Source organism: Perca fluviatilis, chromosome 8 (genome assembly GCF_010015445.1).
Source record: "Perca fluviatilis chromosome 8, GENO_Pfluv_1.0, whole genome shotgun sequence".
In the NCBI taxonomy this organism is placed as follows: Eukaryota; Metazoa; Chordata; class Actinopteri; order Perciformes; family Percidae; genus Perca; species Perca fluviatilis.
In genome coordinates, this window is record NC_053119.1 from 22,501,408 (window position 1) to 22,519,429 (window position 18,022).

The window sequence follows — 18,022 nt, forward strand, 5'->3', positions numbered from 1 at the left end:
ACTTCTCTGTCCATAAAGAGAGAGAAAAAAAAAATCACCAATGTTAGTACACTCCTCTCTCATCAACTTTATCTATCTTATCACAAAATTACTCTTCTATTTTATTTGGTTTTTAGTGGACAGTTGTTCTGTACAAGTGGGGAGAAAAAGGCTATGTTCTCAAGGGCAATGACCTTGCACAGCTTAATAGATCTTTTCAATGTTTGCTGCCTTGGTATGCTGCCTGGATTCGTTTATAATGCAGCATGCTCAACATCACAAATCGGGGATTGCGTGGCTGTTGTCAGGGATTACCGGTCTGGTCTTTGAGTTTTTCATTAAATTGCTGTATCGGAAAACAAACAATAAAAAAAAACTCCCCCATCAGCCTCCTGGCAGAAAAGACCATCTCACACATACATTTGCAGGACACACATTTATTCATAAACGTTTCTTTTTTAATTCTATCTAAAATGCTGCGCACCCTCATTTCTGAAATAAATGATCTGACAGACTGCAGTGACAGAGACACATGAGCTTTTGTATTTTCTAGATGAGAGTAACATTGATACAGTGGAGGAAAGCATAAATCAAGAAAAAGCTTACAACCACAGGGTGGACATCACATACATTTTTGAAAAGCTGTAATATGTTTAATATCTAAGCTCTTTATCCTATATAGGGCTGGAGCGTGATTTCGTTTGACACCGTAGAGAGTGGAATCCTCTTACTTTCGTCTTTATGAGGTCAGCATTGGAAATGGACAGAGTTCAGACAGATGGGGCCCGAGGGAATGAGGCAGGGTAAAGAGATAAAAAACGGGGGATGAGCATCAGAGCAAGCAGGGAGGATGAAGCCAAGACAGGAATGGGTGGCGAGACAGAAATATGTAAAATTAAGGGGGAAGGATGAGTGACTGGTACGGAGACAATCGGAGAAAGGCTAAGGGAGATTAAAAGAGTCACGCTTCAACCACCGTGCTTGCCGGATTGTCGAACAGTGTCTGAAAACCCCTCCTCTGAAACCTTTCTGATGTTGAAATTGGGAGATGTATGTCAGACTATTTTTGAAGCTTTCCAAAAACAGAATATACGACATTCACGCCCACTTTGGCCGCGATTGGCCAGTTGAGTGGAGGTGAGAAGTTAAGGCAGGATTTGAACTTCTCTCTTAAGATCTCTTTTTTCATTCTTCACACAACTACTTCTGTCACTTTTCACATGTACAAATTAATGCAACATTCCTCCAAGGACAGATTGTCCGAAAGTGTGAGCAGTTTGAAAGATTATCGCACATTACCCCTTTCTGTGATGGCAGCTTTTTCTCGTCGCCTTTGAATGTCGACTGTTCAGAGCAGCTATAGTCACTTTTGCCTTCAGACGTGGTTGGACAACATGTCATGCAAACTAGTGAGTTTTGAGTATAACCTGCTGCAGTTGTTATAACGATGGAAGATGCCGTTTAAGACATCATTGCTAATAGTAAGAATGAGATTGAGAAAGCAGGTTTTTAGGATTATTGAGGAGCAATTAAACCCCTCATGTTACCTTAAGCACGCCCCCTTAACAAATCCAAAAAATGCAATCAAACCCAGACTAAGGAGTGGAATTTGCCCCAAACACTATAACTCTAATCAACACTGTTAACTATTAATTTACTAATACTAGAGGTAGTATTTCTGCTACTCTCAATCTCTCACTCTCTCATACTGTCTGATGACAGTCGATTTCTGTATTTATATGTCGAGTGACGGGTAAAGGTGACATTGTCTTGTAGTATGAGGGTGTGGTGGTTCGGGAGCGAGGGAAAGACTGAGATGGCAATGTAACAATGTTCTGGTCTACAAGGTCCTAATGTTGTTGATTTCCTCTTTGCATTAGGTGATTAAGAGACAGATTTCCCATCAGTCAAAGAAGAATGGGAGTCCAATTTAGTTTCACCTGCTAGTAAAGACATCTCCTCCTCAAGTGTTGATGGACTGCACTCCCTCCTCTTTTCCCATCTGGCCCGTTAACTCTGCTGCCCCCTGAGCATTGATGTGACCACTTTTTCCTGTGCAGGCCATGGGGTCCTCTGTAAAAATGACTAGTCGCCAAGTGCTGTCTGAAGTGAAACTTTTTCCACTTCGCCGCTCAGATCTGCAGGAAGCAGTCCGCTCCAGAAGCTGCCACCATTTTCACCCCCCCCCGCCTGCATCTTTTAGAGATGAAGCAGGCATGCAGAAGCGCTCCTGCTAGTCTCCATCCTCGGGGCAAGAACACAGCCCTGACAACTATCTCCTCCCTGCGACAAGCAATCCTTTTCCGCAGGGCTGCCCAAAGAAAAGTGTTGATGCTAACAAAATGCATGACAGCCACTCAGTAATGTTAACAGTCAGCGCACACAGAAGAGCAGCATTCCTCTGTTTGAGTTTAGTTTTATTTTCAATCACCCCTTCTAACATCTGAACTCTGCAGTCTCGAGGGAGGGGCAGCGGGGGAGGACAGTTGACAGTGAGCTAGACAGCTCCTCTCCACCAGGGGTTTCAACTCTTTGTCCTGCAGAGAGGCATGGGTGTGCAGGATGGGATAGGGTAGTGGGGGTGTGAGCTGGGTCAGGGGGAATGATTGTTTAGCATAAGGGGGAATGGAGGGGACCGGAGAGAAGCGGCCATCAATATCCTGTCATGGCTGCCTGGGAGAGCTACTGCAACAAAAATGCTGAGATAACATAAGACAGACAAGTTTACTTCCTTGCATTTTAATTCATGCTGGAAAACAACAGGCGGAAAAGTTTACTTGACTTCCACTTAGGGACAAGAGTGAAAAGCTGTGGAATAATCCATGTCAGTGGACCTTTGTGGATAGAATAATCAGAGAGTAGATAGCTTACTGTATGTTTTGTTTTTTGGGAGCTCCACAGGGCTTAGTACAAGGCCTCCTCATGTTATTTAAAGACCAAGAGTAAAAGAAGGCAAAATGGTCCTCAGAGGAGCAAAAGCCTCACAAATAAGACTGAAGTAGAATTAATAACCCCGCATTGGTATAAACAGCTCAAGGAGGAGTAAATTGTTAAAAGTATGCAGGGTTTTACAGCTGAGGGGATTCTCACCCTGATTTCTCTTTTAAACTAATCACTCAAGACAGAGGATGCTTAAAGAAGCCTCACGTTTATTCTGCAGAGGTCTACCTTCCGTTCATTTAATGTGGTGCATGGAGGCTCCAGCTGACCTGCTAGTGCAGATAGCATAGAGGAAATTCTCTTATAGGGCAAATAAATTGTCCAGCGAAACTAACTGCACCGTCATTGCTGTGAAAAGGGCAATGACAGCTTCCATAGACGATTCCACTTCATCACTTTTAATGCATGTTAAGAGGATGGGTCTCACAAATTAAAATCCATATCAATTACTTCTTGTCTCTTGCGACTCGTAAAGGGAGTGGCGTTTTAAGGTAAATTACCAGTCATTAGCTCTACATCATCAAAAATGCATTAAGAGTTGTTCTAGGGCAACTAAAGACAGTTTTGGCAAAAGAGATATAAATTATATATGCTGTAGTTTCAAAATCAAAACTGAGGAAGAACGCCAGGCACAGACGCAAACCCAACCATTTCTTTCCAAAGAAACTCTTATTACCTTGCAGGTGTCAACTCTTGATTCACCACATACTCACATGCTTTGAAAATCCCCTCTGGCACCGTTATTTAAAATAAAAACTATCAAACATTCTCAGAGAACCCTCTTTTATGTGCACTTTTTCAGTCTTTCCAATCCCTCTAACCAAATATTGCATCGACTTGTGTCTTGCTTTGCTGGAGAGCTTCCACACAGAGTCAATAAAACAGTGTGTGCATCTTTCGTATCACATCTAAGATAGCATTTGAGTGGGCTGCAGGGCCTCCCTCATCCACAACATATACTACTGTTGTTGTTTTTCCTCCATGCTGGCAGTGACAGAGTGGAGCATTCCAAGTTTGCATCAAGCAAGTCAGAGCTTTTTAAGAATGTTGATTGCAACGCAGTGCCTTCTGCTTATGAAATCCTCAGAGACTAAGGCCTCTAACTAAAACATCACAGTAAAAATGCACATGTCAATAGTTTTTGATAAGCTCAAACAGATGGTAGGCCAGCTAGCAACTTATCACACTTCAAAAGGCTGGTTTCATTTTATTTTTCTTGGACTCCGTTTATTGTTTGGCTCCGTTTACGACTTTAAAATTAAATCAAACTTGTATTTCAACAGTGCTCCTGCTTCCTCCTAATTAATCTTTGTCGTCAGTAATGGATCTCATCCTTTACTTAAGTAAAAGTACCACTCCGTAAAAATACTCAATTACAAGTTCTGCATTTAAAATCCTACAGTAAAATTATCAACAAAGCAAATACTCACATTTTAGAAGCTGGACCAGCAAATGTTTGGCATCTCTGCTTGAACAATTACCAAACCGATTGATTATAAAAATATTTGCAGATTTATTTTCTGTTGACAGACTAATCAATTAATCAACTAATGGTTGCAGCTCTAACTGATACGTAATCTTATAGTATATTACATTTCTAGATTTTTTTTTTTTTTTAAATCAATTATTTTTTATTCCAACACATTAAAGACAATACAACAGGTTTACATTTCTAGAATATTGTAGCATCAGTGCATAAGTAGCATTTTATTGTTGTAGCTGGTTGAGGTGGAGCGATTTTTAAGTACTTTATATACAGTTTGTTTATTCCAGTTGTTCCCAACCTCAGGGTCAAGCCCATCCAAAGGGTCACAAGATAAATACATATTGTGGGTCTTGAGATAATTAATGGCAAACATATTTATAGTAAGTTCTTTGGACTATACCCAAATCTTTGTTTTTTTATGAAATATTGGATATTTGATTTACCTCAATGGGTCTTGAACGGTTATTTAAATAAAACTATGCAAGACGAGTAGTGGGGAAATCTCTCTTTGGAGGAACGGTTAACAACCAATATACACTACTTCTGTTGTAAGTTTATCAATTATTTAACAGTAACTTGTAGCTATAGCTGTAAAGTAAATGTAGTTAAGTAGTAATGGAGAAGAAGAATAAAGAAGTATAAAATACCCAAGTGCCTAAAATTTTTCATGTACAGTCTGAGTAAATGTTACTTTCAAACACTGCTCCCCATATACGTTTATTAATTAAAGTAACACGCCGACTTATTGGGAATTTAGCTTATTCACCGTAACCCCCAGAGTAAGACAAGTCGATACATACCCTTCTCATCTCCGTGCGTGCTGTAACGCTGTCTGACGGCTCCAGCATTAGCATCTTCTATCCGTAAACAAGACAGGCTTGCTGCGAGCATATCACTCCGCCCAAGTACTATATTCTTCCACCTGAGAATATAGTTCCCGGTTTGTTTACGGTTAGAAGATGGCTGTGTCTCATGTTACGTTGTTTTTTGTACACGCTGGGACTCTACAAATCACAACATGTAAATAAGAACATGTTGGCGTTATTTTGTCACTTCTGTGATGGGCTGATGCCGCTGGAGCCGTCAGACGGCTTTACAGCACGCACGGAGATGAGAAGGGTATGTATCGACTTGTCTAACTCTGGGGGTTACGGTGAATAAGCTAAATTCCCAATAAGTCGGCGTGTTCCTTTAAATCTGGATCACCTAGAATGACCAGTAGACCTTATGACCAAAAGCTGAGCTTCTAATAACCACAACTGTAGAAGCAAAGATGACGACCACAAATTACCAGTCGTGAGAGCAAGATTAGCTATAATAATAATAATAATAATAATAATAATAATAATAATAAGTAATTCTCACGAATTATAGCTAATTGGGTGTCTGTGCTTAATGAGAAGGGGAAAACATTAGGGAGACATCATCACAGTGAGGGAACAGATATAGAAAGTCTTGAAGTCAATTGACCCTGCACATTTCTCACCCCTACACATGGGTTATTTCAATTCACCACTCCAACCAATTACACTTGCAGGGAAAGCGCCTACCATACAAAAGATAGTCCAAGTCCAATTTCTCCCACCCTTCCTCTTAACCCTCACTTCTCAGTACGATGTAGTTTAAACCATCAGACAAGGCCGGGGCAAAGTGCATATTTGAAAGACAGTGTGGGCCATGATGGGAAAAAGAACAGTAGACAGGAAAAGGGAGTTCAACTCAGAGCTATCTCGCTTTCTTTTGATTAGGAGGAAATGTGGATTAGAAAGGATTCTCTAGAAGTGTCCACTTAATTCGCATACCATTTTATAAACCCACCAGTAAACGTTACAGCACTCCCAAGCTCAGATTAGACTACATGCCCCCACTACAGCGGCTTCTTTTTTTGCCTTGGAATTAATTTCTCCACAGTAGTAAGTCCACAACAGTGGGTATGGCTTTAACTTCAAGAAATAAAGAAAAAGGAAACCCTTCTCTTTGGCTTTGGTCTCATTCCTTTCCCTGTGATACATGCCGCTGCACTGAACCAAGCAGGTCAACTTTTCCACTGTGTGTTAGGTGAGGATTTCTAAGAGAGAATCAGACAGAGTGACAAGAGAGAAACATTTCTCCAGGCGTGTTAACTATTGAGAACTGTGAGGTTTTCTGCCTACAACAGCCGTCCAGCCTCTTTTGAACTTTAAGTGTCACATCTCTAGAAACAATTTGAGATGATGTTGGGAATGTGTTTGTCTGTGTGAGTGCATGTTTGTCCTCTGAGGGGAGAGTATTATGTCTGTAGGGGTGGACTGATGAGACAGGCATGCAGACTCCGTTTTTGTGTCGTCAATCACCTTCACGTACAGTAAATGATTTTTCAACAAGCTCCAGGGTGATGGATAATCACAACGAAAGGTTGGGCTGAGTACCCCTCTCCTAGTTTTTCAATGGACGGTGGAGGGGAAGGTCTCTACATCACCGCGCTCTTGTTGTGCTGTGCACGTTTTTCCATTTGGGCGCTAACGTTAAACGTAGCGCCCTGGGCCAAAGCGATGATGGATTCCCCCTCCTGACAGCTTCCCTTGTTTCAAAGGAGCACTCAGGATGGTGGGGATGTCAGGGGACAGAAGCCTCATGTCGAATGAGAAGCTGCCAAATGGAGCCTCCACAGCTCTTCATCAGGGCCGGTGGTCCTGGAGGGATGGCTGCTCCAGGCAAATGCTAAAAACTGCAAGCCAGGCAACACATCTGTGCAGCTGGGTTCCCTCTGTGGCATGAAGCATATAAACCCTCCAGCAAGTAGAGGCATGCGAGTCAGGGACAAAGAGAGAAATGCAGAGAGAAAACACAGACAGAGGAAAGTGGGGTGTATGTGAGACTTCTGACTCCAAATACTGAAAGCAAAACTTTCTCTCCCCTGAAACCAAAAGCAGCACTCCAATGGCAAAGGAGCCAAAGAATGCAAAGCAAATCTCCATGGTAATTCTCCCTCTGCAATCATTCTTCTTGTCTCTCTCCAACTGTATCACTCACACGGTTTGTCTCTATCTATTTTCATTCAGGCATAATTAAGGCCCACTGTTTATATTGTTGATCGTCAATTAAGATGATTCACAGTCTGGCGGCAATACTTTTTCGCTTGATGGTATTGTTGTCGCAGCATCTCTGTCTCACTGTTGATCCATTGGAGGAATTTATTCTGAACTGATGTAGCAGTTTGTGCTGACATTGGCTTTACTTATGTTGTTTGTCTCACCTCTCCAACAATGTTCATCTCTGCTTTGCAAGCGACACTTTTATTCGGTTGTCTTTAAACCTCTTCAAAAATTTAGCAAATTGTAGCATGGCTGCTCCCCCAAACAATGCATTAAACATAAAAGCTGAATTGAAAGAAGGTTTCCAACACAGGCTTGTGATGTTCACAGAATTTTCATGTAGGAATTACCAGCGGACAAAGTTTTTGGGTCAGAAAAAATATTTATGTAATCATTTATTTCTTGTTTTGGATGCGGGTGGAAAATCTCACATAGTACCAAAGCTAGCAAATGCCCAGGTCAAATGTCCAAGACTTGCTTATGGCAATAAGGCTTTTAATCTTCAGGCAGCGGCAGCAAACTGACATGTCTGGTGAGAATTTCCATAAGGTTGTTTCTGCATGTTCGTGTTATGCACACTGCACAAACACAGCTTGCGTTTAAATGTCTATGTGATGTCTGAATTACTTAAAGCCCATTTTTCAAGAGCTAACACCCAGACAGTGCCAGAAATTGTGACCTCATTTGTATGACCAATTTTAATAAGTCTCATTTTAAAGCAGCCACTGCCTGCATATTGTACTTGTTTGCTCTGATCCGTGCCTCTCTCTCCCCCATGCATTCACAATGCATAGATTTATTAGTAACTACTTAGTGACGTGGTTTATGTCATTGCACCACAACTCTCAGCACCAACAATGTTTATTAATAAGCAAAGAAATAATATAATGATGAATATGATTACAGTATGTTCTCCATAGCAATAACAACCCTGCTTATTACGCATGTATGAGAGTCAGCCTTGTATAATGTGAAGTGTGACCTTAAGTTTTATCATGGCAATCATGACCCTGTCCAGGATTTCCATTAAAGAATATCTGTCTCATTAGATTATGGAATGCAATCTGTGCAGGGCGAGATAAAGTGGTACCAGGTCACACACTCAATATCTCATCATTATGTAACAACGGGGAGTGCGGCCATCGCTCTCCACACACATGCTTACACATGCACACGCGCTCTCTCTCACCCACCGAATCGAACTGGCAGCCTTTCTTATCAATTTACAACACAAAAACACATGAAACACAAACTGCAGCCGCTGCAGATAGGAATTGGGATTTGGAGAGACTGAAAATCAAAAAGGTACTAATCCAACCGAGAGTTTTCACACTGCCTTCCATTTCTACTTTTCTTTCCTCCATCTTATTACAGTGCACTTTGGAAACTAATGGACAGGGCTCTCACAGCCATGCAGCACTAATGATTTACAGCAACAGAAAGTAAATACACTAAAGATACAAACAGAGTGAACAGGCCTTGGAGGTATTATTCAGGGACATTCCTGTGCACACCGTTTCATTTAAAAACATTATTTATGAGAACAATTTCCCCGACAGTGTCTGGAGGAAAACGGTAACAGCACTTAACATCTCTCTCCATCTTTAGAAAGAAAATGTCATGCAAATGAATGATTTCTCATGTGCTCCCCATGAACAATCCTACTCAAATGCTGCCCTGCAAATCACTTAATGCGGCGGGGAAATGGGCATTTCTGCCTCATCTTACAGAGCCTCAGAGATGGAGTAGGAGATTGTCACATTGTAATTCCACTTCTTGCTCTGTGCCAGGAAAACCCTCCCTCAAACATTTCAGCCATGATTTAGGGATACAAAAAGAAAAACAAACCTCCCGCTCTCTCAGCTTTTTACCCATTTGTGTAAAAATTAGTTTAGCTTCAGAAATCCATGAGAATGAGAAACAGAAAGACAGCAAGAGGGGGGGGATGCTTCTCACAATGCCAGTGGATTATTGGCAGCTTGCAAAATCCCATCAGAAAGGATGGGGTAGAAACAGATCACTCTGCATTACATGGAAGAATAAGAGCTGCAGCACATTGTACAGCCTGCTGTATCGCCCTCCTCGCCACGCTTCTTCTCATCTCTTCTCTCTGAGGGGCCGGGCCACTCCCAGGGAATTAACCCTGCAGTCATTATGCTGGTGAGGGTCACTGGATCTGTGGCATGTGTGGAAACACCAGTAGCGCTCTGGCTTCAGTGCTCCGCCTCAGGCCTCCTGCCTGCCTGCCTCCACACACACACACACACACACACACACACACACACACACGCGCACACGCACACGCACGCACCCCAAACTGAGCAGTGTCACGTACATGGAGAATACCCACACACCCAGGCTTGTTGCCCAGTCACCAGTCAGCCTGCTTAATAAGGATGGAAAATAGTCCCTGCAGCACTAAAGGCACAATAACAGAAGCCATGATATTCTCTCTGTAGCTGGAGCTGGAGTTCAACTGCCTCCGTGTCCAAGCAGAGGGCTGGAGGTTCAGAAGGCTAAGCGCACACGCTCCATTTGAATTAGAGCTAGATTCACTGAGGTGACAGGGCTCGTTTTCAGCTACAGCCACCAGGGAGAAGCCAGCCAGGTTATCTCCTAAACCAGTACCACATTGATGTGCCACAGGTAAAACGACGGTCCAAATAATGAGCGTGATGAGACTAGGCAGGGAAAACAATGGCTCGAGGTGGCCGCTGTAAACACTGGCATACCTTTTTAATTGCCACTGTTCTCAGTTACGCTTGGCTGAAAAGAGAAGTCTTTTGCTGTCGTGCTTAATCTGCAGTGTGCCATCCTTTATGCACCAACTGCGTACAGCCCTCCTACCTTTAACTTGAAAATCAAACAGAGGGAAGAATAACCCATTTTAGCACCCGCCATGAAATGCCTTTCAATATATCGCTTGCCCATAGCAATTTTCCCTCCTCCTACTTCCACTAAGGTGGCAAGATGAGCAAACACACTCACCCCCCGGGGCATCATTATCCCAGACACAAGAGTTGCCGCCAAACGTAATGGAGCTGTGGGTCTACCTGGCTCATGGCAGCCCTTACTTTCTTATACTGAAATGGAAGGAATGGGAGAAGTCTGAGCAGTGTTTATATAGAAAACAAATGCTGCCAGTGGCTTTGCTGTGGGATTATGAGAATTGGCCGAGAGTCAGGATAAGTAGGGAGGGGTGAATAGCAGTAGTCCTGCTGTTGGTATTTTTTTTCCCCCAGTGTTGGCTGGTTCTGTTCTGTACTGGGCTGGGTTTTACTGGGTTGGGTGAGGCTTTTGCTGCCAGTTCCCAGAACACAAGGGCCCTTTTTCTCCTGCCAATCACAACCAGATGTGCCCAGACTTGTTTTAAGATTTTTTATCCCTCACTTCAGCTCTAAGTGAGTCATTCGAGTTACAGCACACAAAAACTTGGTGGAGGACATATTCTGACACAGAAATACACACATACTCACGTTCGGTGACAGGCATGCACACAAACATGGCCTGGCTGAGGCACTGTAATCACAGGGGCCCAAAAGGAATCCCAGAGCAGGAATGGGCTCCAATAACATGCTTTTCAACACAGGGGTGCTTTTTTTTTTTTATTCGCCCATTCCCCTTGGACATGTAGTTTGAGGAGATTCAACCTGACATGACAGAGATTTACGAGGTGTAGATAGAGGCCTATTTTCACATAGATCCCAGGTCCTATCAATGCAATGCCAAGGCCTATCAATAATAGACCAGACCGGTTTTTGCACCCTGAATATTCTTCAATCTCCTATCCTCTCAGCCTTAGAAAGCAGAAATACAATGTTAACGCACTCAGCTGCTGAGGCATTAGTAAGCCTGTGGGTATATTTGAATATTTGAATGCCACTGGAATGTTTTTCCTTCAAAACACAGTGTGAACACAAATGTATGCCCTCCAGCTACATACAGCATTGGTGTTAATGATAACAGCACAAGAGTACAGAGATCATTGTACATGGCAACTGTGCAGCAGCTGTTTGTGTATACATGAAACTAGAGCTTGGAGGGGGTCATGTGATGTGTATGTAGGCAGTCAGAACTGATGTGCAATTAACTATTCACTGCGTAAATCTGATTAGTAAATTATTCATCCATGCAGGTTATGTGTATAAGTATTACACAGCTCCTTAACCTCTTTTCTCCTTCCTCCTGTGCTCCAGAGGATCTGGTCACCCCTCTCTGTATCTTCTCCACCATGGATCCACCTCCAGCAACATTATCAGCGAGTACCATCTGTTCCCTGCAGCAAGTGTAAAATTGAGCTGCTTGAAAGTTGTCCGATATCGATCGCAGCCACATTAATTTCATAACGCCACATACACAGTGTGGCTGTCACCATTTACAATCACATCATGGAATCTGGGTGACCAGTCAAACCCACAGATGCAACCGCTCACGACCTGCATTGAGCGTGTCTGCTCTGTAGGATATGTAGCTCTAATGTCCGAGCTGCACGGCTACTGGTGTATAAATTGTTGTTTTAGTTCATAGTAATTGCAGGATGTGACATATTTGTAATATTTAAACATCTCAGAATATCCGTTACACCAATTAATACTGTTTACAGTCTAAAGACCTGAAGTTAATTTCAGCCATAATTAACATGCCCCAACGCAAAGGTGTGAATACCTTAATTTAACGGTTAATGGATGTGATGAGTAACAGGTCATATTAATAAACATGAGGGGCTAATGTTTGTGATGAAACAAGAAAAGAGTCCAAAAATCTGTGACCAAACAGCTACCACAGTTTAAATTACACATTAGGATAGGAAAAAAGTTAACTGAACCGAAAGAAATACTGACCATTTTACTATTTCTACTGGTGATTTCACTCCCATTTTCTTATACAGTACATGACATGACCTTAATCTTTAACACACGTGGTAGTCCACTTTTTGGTGGCTCATCCTGAGAGAGCAGCTTAAATTGTCTAAACACAGGCAGGTTTTAGGAGTAAGATTTTTGGAAGTTTGTGCTCAGGAATTAGCACACAAATTACTACATTTTTAGTTCATGCACATGCACATAAATTAGCAGAACAGTAGGAGTTTTGAACCCAAGCAGTTAGGTTGCCCTTGACTGGACCACTTTCACGGTTTATTTTGCACCACATCACACTGTGTCGTGTGTACAGCAACAAAGCTTGCCAACAGAGTATACAAGAAGTGATCAAACAACATTAAATGTACAGTACCAGAGGCTAGGTCCAAATGCTCCTGGTGACCCAACAACCTTTCACTTAGCAACACTATCACTAAAAAGTGGCAGACTCGTTAACGATATGAAACCAAAAAAATAAATATAAAAGCCAATCCACTGTAGGCCTAATTTTAAAGTAAATCCAGCTTGTTAAAATACCTTGTCATTACTTCAAGTGTTGTTTAAGGCAGAAAGCTTTACCAGATGGTGGCAGAAGATGAAAGGTTAGCTAAAATGATTATGAATCATTCTCTTGGGATGGGAAAATCCATACCAAATTTAATGGAAATCTGGCCATAAGCTGTCAAGGACAGGCAGGCAGACTGCCATCCTTGCCATCTCTAAGCTGGGCTGTGAGCATGACAAAAAAAACAATCACAAAGGCACCAACAAAACCCTACAAATGCATCAAACACAGTAGAGTCACGTATTAGTGTCTTACAAATCCCTGAGGATCTCACCCATGACGAGCTCAACATGTCGCAACAACTGCAGTAGAGCTGCGCAAGGTGCCACAGTGTAAACCAGACAAGGACAAGATTCAATCAGGTGTGTCGGTGGTGTTAAAGTGGGTTCTTCACATTTGTAAGACTATACATATGTGATATGTTTACACAGCAGGCTGTCTAAAAATAGGCTCCCTCGATCTGCTCTCTTTAGGTTAAGTTCGTCAGAAGCTAATATCGAACATAGGGTAAACTAAACTGGATAAGACCCCATATCACACATCCTCCTTTCAAGTTCAACTCCTCTGGCACCTACAATACCAAAACAAATTCCTTGTATTTGTAAAAAACGTACTTGGCAGTAAAGCTTTTCTGATTTTGATGCCTTGTTTTTGATTCAATTACGGAGTAAGCCTGTTGCAGGGAGCTTAAAACTCAGTTTAAATGAAGCAATCTCACCAGACATGAGAAGCTAAACAAATCATGGTCAGTAACTCATATACACACAGACAAATGAAAACACAGTGAGAGGATTTAGCTGAGCAGAGTCATCAGCAGTGATATAGAAACAGCACTGTTAGCTAGTGAAAATACATAGACCACTTTACAACCAGATGCTTAAAGCACATTAAGACCTAATGTCTCCGGGGTTACTCAGGGAACCAAAGAGCACAGAGACTGGATATAGAGGAGGTGGGAGGGCACGAGTTGAGTGGGAGTACACAAGAGAGGAGGCTCCTCTTGAGTAGATAGTCGATTGTGGTCGACTGTACAGATCGGTAGATCAGGTCAATAGATCATTAAACAATCCCTATGTTCCGGAAATAACACAGGGATCAGAGTGGTGATAAGAGCATGGATCAATGCTGGATGGACGAGAGGATGGAGCGGCGGACGGACACTAAAACAGGGATGGATGGGTCTGCTACATGTCCTAATGCAAAATTATAAAAGGGTTGGTTCACGCAAATCATTAAAAAAACATTTTCTCATTTAGCTGTAGTAGTACCAAGCCATGCAAACAGCTTTTGTTTTATCTCTGATTTCTGCCTCCACCCTATTATAATGAAGGTAAAAGGAATTTCCTTTTAGGGGTTAACAGTATTAATATTACAGGGAGAGGTGGGGAATAAAATACTTCTCCTCTTACCTTGCAGTTTCAGATAGCATTTGAGCCACTGGCAATCTACAGGAGTTGGTTTTGTAAGAGACAATAGGCTACAGGAAAAGAAGAGACATATACTGTACTCTCCAGACCATATTAAAATTACTGACTGGCCCAGGTAACACTCAAATCACCCTACCAGACAGCAATATAATGTGAATGGGGCTATAGGCACTACTTCTTTGGCAGAAAGTAGTTTGGATGGAAACAGCTCACAGTCAGGTTAGTGGTTTATCCAGAATAACGGGGAAACCGTTTTTTTGTTAAGACACACTGCTGTTGATTATTTTATTATTTTTTTTTTTTTTAAATGTAATTTTTCACTGTTGTGAGCACCGCACATAAAATTCCCTTCACCTCCACTGCACTTGGGTGGCAGCAGAAATCTCAGAAAACCTGGACACAGAAAATAAAATCTATTTGCAGGAATAGAAAAAAACATGCCATTTAAGTGAGAAATAATGTTTTTTTTTTATTTGGGTGAAACGACCCTTTAAAGCATCAGCTCATGTGAGCATGGGTGGGTAGGAACAGGAGAGACTGCCTGGTTTTGGCCACCTCTGTGTCTCCGTAGGTGGGGCACTTGGGTACCTTTATGAAACTGGGAAGCCAGGAGGATTTGGCAGTATGAAATGGATGAGGTTGTAGACTGGCGAATGGGAAAGCACAGCTGGATAGAAATCACATAATCCTTTTCTACTAAGGCTAGTGATTAGTTTATTGCCTTTTTAAAATTCACTAATACAGATCATTCTGTCTTGTTAACTCATTAATATCAGTAGTTATGGTGAACCAATTTAACAGCGCACATTATTCCAAACGCCTCTAGACAAAAGCCCAGCTATGTGGCACAGGCTTCAAAAGATGCCTTCTATCAGATAAGAATGTAATTATACAAAACACAACATTGTGTTGGCTAATGCCATCATAAAGCACCTAAATCATATAGAGGAATTACCATGCCCACACTTATGCCTTTCTATATGGCAAATAATATTGTAAGCCCATTCTTATGACTGAGATCTATTCGTAATCTGAGAGGTTCATTTTAAAAAGGTCAACACCTGGCGTTTATCAAATTCTCTCATAAAAAGGGCTCCAAAATTGATTAAGGATCATAGCAGCTTCAAATTCCTTTAGAATTGATTTTGTACTTCATATTATATCAACATGTCTGCTCTATTAGTAGTAAGAGGAGCTCTGTATCTTTGATCTTACTTTGTCATTATCATCTGTAAGCAGAACTAATATTAAAATAAACAGTGCAGGGGGCAAAGCCTGGGGGCCGGTGCTACCTGCCCCATGCCTGATGCTGCCGTGTGCCCTTCCTGTCTCAGTGTTGGGGCCGTGCCTGCCGGCTGGGGACCTGAGAATCTCTGAGCAGAGGAGGGGGAGGGAGAAGCAGGAGTAGTGGAAAGCCATACGCAGACACTCCACCCTAAAGAGGAACAGCATGCCTGCCCCGGTGGACATCTGTTTTCACAGGTGCGCTCACCCAATGTGATTAAGATTGGCGCTGCACACATCCTGAGCAATGCTGCACCGGTACACGAACACGGTGGGTGCCAGGGCATGGAAGACGCGCGGAGCAGTTGTGTTGTTTTTAGGGCAGATGGAACTGATGATGAGAGTTTGACTGAAAGGAAGGAGCCAGTGGAGGAGAGAAGGAAGGCATGGGGGATTGTGTGAGAGAAGTTCGTAAGGCTTTTTTGCTGCAAACAACTGTTTAGAGAAACATAATTTAAGCAGAGTGCGATTATTCAGAGCAGATGCAGATTATCCTCTGCTGTTTGATTTCTTAAAGTGTGAAGAAGAGATGACATGAAAGGATTGGGGTAATCCATACATGATAGCAATGTTTTACAAATACCAGTACAATTCCAAAATGGGCAAAATGTTCTCACAGAGGATGCCGGATGGTCTGAAAGGGAAACCACTCACCCCGGAAAAAGCCTATAGGATATAGGTGGGCAGCAGTTTTGGCAGAACCATCACAGCTGGTGCCTAATGCTACAACACACCTGCTTCCATGGCAACTACAGAGAGATTGCTTTCCCTTACACCAGCAGGCCACTTCATGCTTTAATGTAAAGCGACAACTTTCCAGAATTAATTTGTGTGTTGTCAAAAAAAAAAATCCCCCAAACAGATTTAATTCAGAAAAATAGAAGAAAAAAAGCAATTTTCTTTATTTATGTTGGTTCCCCAATCCGCCCCCACACCGCTGCTGCAACACCATAATTCTCCAGTGGTTTTTGAGAACTTTCAGCCATTCGAAGTGATCTCACTCCTGGAGTAGTACGAGGCAGCGACAAGAAAATCTTTAACGAACGAGAAAGCAATTCCATTTCACAGCAGCTAGGAACCGGGGAGGAGGGGCGGGAGAGTCACCAGCTTCTAAAGAGAAATGGAAGCCTTGGATAAAAGCTGCTCACCACAAGATATCTCCAAAAAAAAGAAGAGCAGACAGACTTAACACCAAATCATCCTGCTGTACGACTCAGAAGCTTACCTAGCACTGACAACTGACAGGAAGAGTGCTACACTGTATATAGCTTATTAGCATCTGTGAATATCACTTTGCTTATGCCCCCAAACTTCTTAAACCTCTATCTGTGACTAACAGAGCAACAACATCTTTAACTGCAGAAATGATTTGGCAAACATGGAATAACTACAAATTAAAGTGTGCCTTAACATGTTTAGTGTTGTCGTGTATCAAAGGCTTTTCATCACATAAGTTAGTGATTTTACAATGTTGCTGTGTAAAACCAATTGCTAATGCATGCTTAAGGAAAATATCAGTGTAAGAATAGGAATAAAAAGATCTTCACAAATGCCAGGCTGTATTCAGAGTTAATGTTGCTTGCTGTGATATCATGCTGCTGGGAACAAACATTCCATTAGCCAGTTTGGGATATATTACAAACCCTGATCACACAGCCAATCCACAGCCCTCCTTCCATTATCCATCCAATCGTGTGCACCCTCCCTCCCTCTCTCTCCCTCCCTCCCTCCCTCCATCCCTCCCGTCAATGAAGCAATGGCAGGCATCGCTCCCACAACTTTGCCCGGCTCCCTATCTGCTCTCGCTTCCCATCTTCTGGCGAGCATAACTCAGCGAGTGCTACAACTTCTCTCAAAAGCTAGATGTGAGAAATGTATATATTTGTAAGTGCTAATACTACGCGGAGCAGAATGTCGGGCCAGCACCAGACAGATGGTTCTGAGAGAGACAGAAGATCAGACAGAAGCTGCCTCTCTGTCCCTATTCCTCTATTTCTCTGAGAGAAAGCACTATCACTATCATAGCTCTGCATGGCACCAAGGAGCTTCAGTGTACAAAAGCGGACCTAATTCCCCCGATGGTGGAATCAGCTCACTCTAACAAGGGTATCAAAGTATTTCATCAATGAGAGGATATATACAACTCTCAAAAGCCTATATAACCATGGGTGGGATACTACTGGGAGGCTTCTTGGGGTGTTGAAGGACAAATACAGAAAAAAAAAGATAAACAACACAAAACAACAAAGACACATAGAAATAGTTCTGGAAAAAGAGAGCAGGAAAGCCTTTCTCAGATTTGTAGCAGAGTGACTAATGACATGGAAATTCTTTGTATGCAACTGGTTTAAAGGGACAATTAGCCTTGTCCCGTGTGTCCTTGTGTCCTTCATCAAGCACTGCCAGTG

The 18,022-nt window shown here is 42.3% G+C and overlaps 1 protein-coding gene across 3 annotated transcripts in view; it reads right to left on the minus strand.

Annotated features, from left to right (window-relative positions):
- Positions 1–18,022, minus strand: part of plxnb2b (plexin b2b) — a 123,056-nt gene that overhangs the window by 69,571 nt on the left and 35,463 nt on the right. The gene's annotated exons all lie outside the window — the stretch shown is intronic.